Below are 7436 nucleotides of genomic sequence, written 5' to 3' on the forward strand. Positions count from 1 at the left end.
CACGCACACACAAAAAGTGCAAACAGAGGTTTTAGTAATTATGAATCCTGCAGGAGTCAGTCTAATGGCCACTGCTTTAGAATCTCATTCTCTTCTGTCTTTCCTTTATATTCCGTTCAGCTAATTGCATATGTTTCACAACTGGCTCTTTATTTTTCTCTCTGGTTTCTATCACCTTTTATACAAAGTGTAAATCCTCTTCTGAGTGATATGTAGAAAAATGAAACTAAAATTAAGGATTGCTGTCATTAGTTTTCCTGTAAACAGTAAAAGTGCTGGTGTTGAATTCCAAAAGCAGTGATTTTGCTTTGTTAAACCTAAAAAAAACTGTTTTAATATCTACAATGCTTTGTAAGTCTGTTTTTCACCAATAGTATTGATTTTCCGATTATTTTTAGTTTAAACCGATTCTTCATTTTCTTTTAAAGGCTGCAAGGGTACATTAGCATTTAGACTGGCTACCATTGCTGGAGGCAGTTCTTAAGAAACCCCTTGAAAAATCTCAAAGCATTATTTTCTTTGTTGATGTATATTTTAAAAAGTATCTCAACAATTGCACATTGGAGAATAAAGCCAAAATTTGTATGCGAGACATTTAGAAAGAAAGGATTTCCGACCATTAAATGGTTTGTGCTAAAGAAACATTTATTATTATCAATAAATGCTGAAATCAGTCTGTTGTGGAAACATTAAAAAAAAAAAATTATTAAACTGTACAGTACAGTAAGTGGATGGAGGTGTTTTTCAGTACATCTTCACTACACTTTGTCAGTGATGTTTCACACAACTAGGCCTACTTGTTGTTGAAATTCACTGGTTGTCAGCATTTCTGGCTGATTAACCTTTTTCACAGTCTAAATAGTCTAAAATCCTCTTACTCCAGTTAGTCTAATTCATGACTGAGAGGTGAAGTGTGTAATTTTTTGGTTGCTAAAATCTCCCGTGCTTGCTTAATATGAGACTGAGCTATACTGTATGTAAGCCATTTTAATTTGATATCTACATACAGTGTAAAGGCTTATAAAAGGCACTATAAAGAACCCTTCAAAGAGAATTGCACTGTAAGAACATCTACAGTATATTAATTAAATATTTGCCATTTGAAATGTTAAGAATATTCTTCACTAATCAATACTCACCAATGGAGAAAGATGTTTTTTGAAGCCTGATTGTAGTTACGGTCAGCAGGGGGTAAACAGGGCAATGCTAACTACTCAAGCTAAATTTCCTTAACTAATGGAGGGGATTTGGGGTTGTATTGTCTGTTTATCAACCAGTTGTTCAGAAGACATTTTTGAAAACAATGCATGTGTCTCAATTAGGGATTCAATGACACCATTTTTTCAGAACCGATCCGATCCTTTACTGAAAATTCTTTGTGTCTGCCAACACCAATCCGATCCGATACAAGCTCAGTTTTTTTTTAATCAATGTAGAATTTCTATACTTCTGTGTGTTGACCTGATCATCATTTTTTTGTGTGTAAAACACAATCTGCTAAATATAGACAACTTAATTTAAAAACATATAATCATAATCTATGACTAAAATACTATTATAAAATACTATGAGGGGTGCACAATAGTTTGATAAAATCTAAACATTTAGTGTAACAACATTATTTAGTGGGGAACAAATAAAAGTTAATAAGTGTAGGACTAATTTTTGTACTGTTGTAAAATACATTCTTGAAAAACAAGTAAATATATTTATATATAATTATAAAAAAAAAAATAAATACATTTCAAATAAATGTAAAACACATTAATGAAGCAACATACAAAAGATAGATAACACTGAACAAGAAATGCTATTAATAATCTTTCATTTCACAAAAGTATTATAATAAGAAAGGGTATGGCTCCAAAACAGAGTGGCACAAAGTGCTTATGTGCATCCTGTGTGCAGAATGAAGCGCTTGTAGCAACACAGTGCCACAGCCCACAGCATTCAGCATAGAAGAGTTTAAAGGGAAAAGATATTGATGCATAGTTTAATAAATCTGTGCTATAGTTTATTGAGCCTTTTCTTTTAACAGTTTTAAATCTCAGTTATTGTGTGCTCTTGAAGAGAGTTTCATTGTTTTCATTGTTCATTGTTACTGAAGTAACCAAACGCGACATGCAGTTTGAATGCTGAATGGAGGATGACAGACAGCCACAGTGGAGAGAAGAGTTTATGTCAACTTGACTTAAATATTCATCTGTACCTCACTTTAAACTATGGAACTGCTTCAGAACACTTGAAATATAGTGCATGGAAACTTTATGGTGCTTTATAATGTTTTTGTGCCTTTTGTGGGGCTTAACAATAACACAGAATCCAGCAGAAAATACCAGTACTGAGTATCAGATCGATGTATCAATGTGCCATAAAAAGTATCTGGGATTAGATTTACTGGATTCTAAATCATAGAAATGAAATTTCAAACTTGCTTGGTCTACCATTTTTGAAGGATGGATCTGTGCATGGTTTTGGGTAGCGATGAAATATTATTGTCAACCCAGCCCTAATGATAATGTAACCATGCACTCATTTCCTGTATTTCACAGGTTTTACATTTTGCATTCATTCAATTGTGAATACTAAAGCTGAATAAAAACTATAGAAAGATCCTCAGAGGCTGTGTCTCCTTGGTGACGGCCATGGACTTGACCCAGTCAGACAGTCATGGGAATCTGAAGAGTGCAAGAGTGACCCGGCCTTGACTGACTGCTTAACCTCTATCATATCAAATTTCACCTCCCACAGTACTGTCAGGAATATAATGGCTATGTGTATGTGTGTGTTTGTGTGTGTGTCTGCAGATAATGAAAACAAGTTTAATGTGTTTTTCAGAGTGTGTGTGTGTCACTCCAAGGCCGATAGATCAAGTGGTTTGTGTGTGTGCGTCTGTGTGTTGTGATGTTTCTCTCAAGCTACCTTTCAAGCTTTAGGTGCTATTATTAGAGATTTTGACCGTATTTTCTGAACCCATATCAAACATGGCCATCAAACACAATCATGCAAATGGCATCACCACCATCACTTCCCTGCATGCATATGTAATTCCCCCAGTCAGTGTGGATCACGGGGTTCCTAAACTCCTCACTGCTAGCCTCTGGATCTGGCCTGATGAAGCTTTCATCCGCTTCACTGACTCTGACCATTTGGTGAATTAATTATAAAACTATTCCTGTCTTTGTGTTTATTAAATGCAAAGTGATGAACAGAATAACAGATGTTTCTATAATGACTCATTTGAATAGATGATTAATTTAAAATATGCATCAGATGTGTTCATTGACATGGTGTTACTTGCTAAAATTTGATCCAGTGAATGAACAAACCCCTCTTCATCCACAGAGCTGAAATTTGATATTTGAGCTGTATAATTTAACTTATTTCTTATATATTTGCCTCAGGCATTACATATTTTTTTTACAGTACACAGAATTGCATGCATGCCAGTTAATTTACTATAATTGCTAGACAGTTAGCTGTAAGTAAATTACCGAGGGCAATCATTAAATCTCAATTATGTTATTGGCCTTGTGGAAATGTGGTCTTTATATAGCATCTACTGTATAGATGCAAGCCACTACTATAAGGCTCAACTAACCCCTGGACATTTAAATTCATATGGTTTAGGTCCTTTTTCAATCAAACGACTAAGCAGGAAGCTATTGGCAACTTAAAAATCAGTTCTTGTAAAAATGTGCATGATTTAATCCATTATGCATAGTGAGGGAATGTACAGGGGAGGAAGGGAAAATCGCAATTATGGTCCAAGTTTTGCTCCTTCCTACTGGTCTTTTGGGTTACTATGGAAACAATGAGCACTAATTGCTTGGATGCTGGGGATATCTTTTGAACAACCTATCAAGTTTGTGCGTGGGGTGGGTGTGTGTTTGTGAGCGCTAAACTCCTGACAATTTGACACCACTTGCCAAGGCTTATTTTAAACTAAAAGCGCAGTTGAGTAATGCTGGAAGGAGGAAAATTTTGTTAATTTGTATAGTGAATCTGATCGCAGTTTTAAATGTCGTGAGTAAATTACTTGCCTGAGATGACAAAACAAGTTGGAATGAGAACAATGTGTTCGTTTGCATGGACTGTACCTACAGTATATGCTTGACTCAAAATCCAGACTGTTGCTATGAAAACTTCTCTTTAATCTAATCAAATAATATACAGGCTTGCAAACTAAGTAGGAAACTTAATAAAACAGACAACAAATCTGTAAATAGCTGTTATGAGCACACACAAACAGATGCTGCAATTTCTCTCTGTTTTGCAGGGTGTCAATCCAGTTGTAACTGATTTATCCCTGTGAGGCATTGATATTCTTAGCCTCTTTCCTTCTGTCTGGAGCTGTACTGTCCTTGGAGTGAATTGAGAGAAGTTTCTATAAAAGACTGTTGGATTGTCTGTGCAGCAGACACTGCCAATATAAACTACAGCAGTTTTAATAAAAGTTGAATTTTCTTGGTTTCTAACAAACTTCACCTAACATTTTTAACAAAAACTCTTGCAAAAGTGATGCATGGTGCATCAGTGTCCTATTGGTATGTTTATGCTTTTTTTTTAATTGGTGCAGGATGATATAACATATTTAATTGTTATTTCTTAATTTATCCTAATTTTACATTAAGATTATTATACATTAATTTTAAATTGGCTAAATGTTTAAAAACACTAATAATTTGTAATTTTAAGCAAATCTCACAATGAATATGTTCATTCAAAATACTGTAGATTATTTTACATTATGTAGCCTACTGTACATAAATAATGTAATAACTTTATAGTATTTAAAATGATTAGGCTAATTTTATTTTTTAGTGTTTTGTTTTTTAGTTTATTTGGACACAATATTATACAATTTTTAATTTCAGCCATAAGATGAAAATAATTATAAGCTTATCGGTATTGGCCAGACTTTTAATATCAGCATATTCACATGCAATTTCAACTTGGTAATAAATTTTATCTTCATAAATTTTTTTGTAATATTAAATCAGTTAAATGTAAACTTTAGTAAATCTCAAAATGATTTCATTCGTATGTAATGTAATAAATTCACTTAAAGTATTTAAAAAGTTAATTTTAGTTTTGCAGTGTGTTGTTTTTAACTTGTAGACAAACTTTTATAGAATTTTAATTTCAGCCATGAAACGAAAATAATTGTCATCTTATTGCCCACAATTTAATATCATTGCAGGAAGAAGCGTCATTGTTCATGTTATTGCCCTAATTCAGATTTGTCCCAGTGTCTCTCCTGCCTTCTCTTACAGACTCTTCACTTTGGTTATTTCTCCAGGGATTTAGTTTTATTAGCTCAAATAAACCTTTGAACCTCTGGAGCCCACAGCTGTCATTTTCAGTATACCATCAGTGTGTGTATTTGTGTCTGCATTGATCACTGTAAATGCTCTTCTCATGTGGATGCATGGTTTTAAAGCCTTAAAGGCAGTTGTAAGTTGTCTCACATTCAGGTCCCCATTACATTTTAGCAATTACAGCAAAGAAGATTGGTGGTCTGAGAACAAAGCATCACTGCATGATCTCCTGCAATCTCCAGACAGACAAGTAGTCAGTAATTGAAAACAACAGACCATCTCTAAAAGATCTTGTCAACCCCAAAGAAATCAATCTTTAAAACGATTCCCCTTTGTTCTGTGAACAACACTTACTGTGGCGTCGTCTGAGATACACGTCATTTCAGCTTGACCCTAAACAGTTGCAGTTAGCGCAGAATAGTCTTTGAAGTCTCTGAAGAGCTGCTCTCTCATGAGTTGTTCTGTGTTGTACTGCTGTGAAGCTGTGCAGTTCATGATTGGAAATAAGAGAACAAACTGACAGCGCTCTGTGTTTTCCTTCTCTTTTTTTACCCCTCTCCGTCTGTCTGTCCGCTTGCTCGCTTTTTAATTGGGCTCACCCTGTGTGTCCCTAGAGAGCTCCGTGCTGTGTTTGTGTGGGTGAGTCTTGGAGCAAATGATAGTAATTTAGGAATTTAGGCTTGTGTTTGTGATTGTGTGTGTGAAAAATGTTAAATGTTTGTACAAGTATGTGCTTAAATGACTATGTTTAAGAGTGTCTGTCTGTGTGAATGTATGTGTAGAATTGCTGTAGCCCACATCCTGTTCAACAAAAGCTAATGGTGGGATTGAGTGTATTTTAGATGTATAACTGCAGGGACCTTTATGAAACATGGCAATGTGTAATAACATGTCGCTAAAGTGACTTACAAATGAGGAACATTGCAAGCAATTTATCATAACTAGAGCAAACACACTCAGTATGAGTCTCTAAGCTGGAGTACAGAAGCTAGAGAAGTGGTAAGCATAGAGAAAAGTAAGAATATATATTTTCCATACAGTATATAGAGTTTATTTATTGCAAATGCCTTTGGCTATGGTTTAATCTTTCATTAAGCCTCACATTTTCATGATAATTTGTTGTGATGAAACAAGATTTTTTTAAAGGGGTCATATGATGCTTTTTTAAAGATCATTATTTTGTGTATTTGGAGTAACATAATATGTTGACATGCTTTAATGTTCAAAAAACACATTATTTTTCAAATACTGTACATTATTTTAGGTCCTCTATGCCCTGCCTCTCTCAAACGCGTAATTTTCTACAAAGTCCCTCCTTCTGACAAGCACAGTCCGCTCTGATTGGCCAACTTACCCAGTGCATTGTGATTGGCCGAACACCGCAAGCATGCACAAACGCGCACACACACACACACACACACACATACATGAAGTGCAAAACTCTGCATTTGAACAGTCAATAACAAATACTTAAACTAATAACAAAACATACTTACAGTAGCTGATTCAGAAGCGCCAGATTGTCATAGCAAAGTCAGACTTACCTCCTGTTCTAGGTTCATGAAACGGTCATCCATAAAATGCGTTGCTGTTCTGTTGTTAGTAATCTTAAAGATTCCTAAATGAAATCTACTTTCAGAAGGTCAAATAAAGTGCTTTTGCTTTCGCCTAGATACACACAGCATCTCCCTGACATGGCTGCTTCAACACTAACCGCGGTTACTGAAACCACGCCTTCTTTCTTTGCGTGAACATTTGGGCGGCATTACGCGAATATTTCCACATAGGCTGTGTTCCACTCCAGTTTTAGACACGCACTTGCGAACTTCCCTATGCACCTCCCCTCGGGGGAATCACTGCCGCCATTTTGAAATGCGTTCCACTTCGTGAAGTGGACGATCGAAGTTTATATAGACAGACCCTCGCTCCCTCGATTTTGACCGCAGATCAGGTTTAATTTATCCCCACCCCAAACAACGCTATAATATATAAATTATTATTTTTTTGCATTTATAAAAGCCCAAGCATACCTATATACATATAGAATGCTGCACCAAACAAATTTGTATGGCGAAAAATGTAAACAATAAACCAACCGAATAGCTGATTCTAAAG

Source organism: Cyprinus carpio, chromosome B17, assembly GCF_018340385.1.
Source record: "Cyprinus carpio isolate SPL01 chromosome B17, ASM1834038v1, whole genome shotgun sequence".
Lineage (NCBI taxonomy): Eukaryota > Metazoa > Chordata > Actinopteri > Cypriniformes > Cyprinidae > Cyprinus > Cyprinus carpio.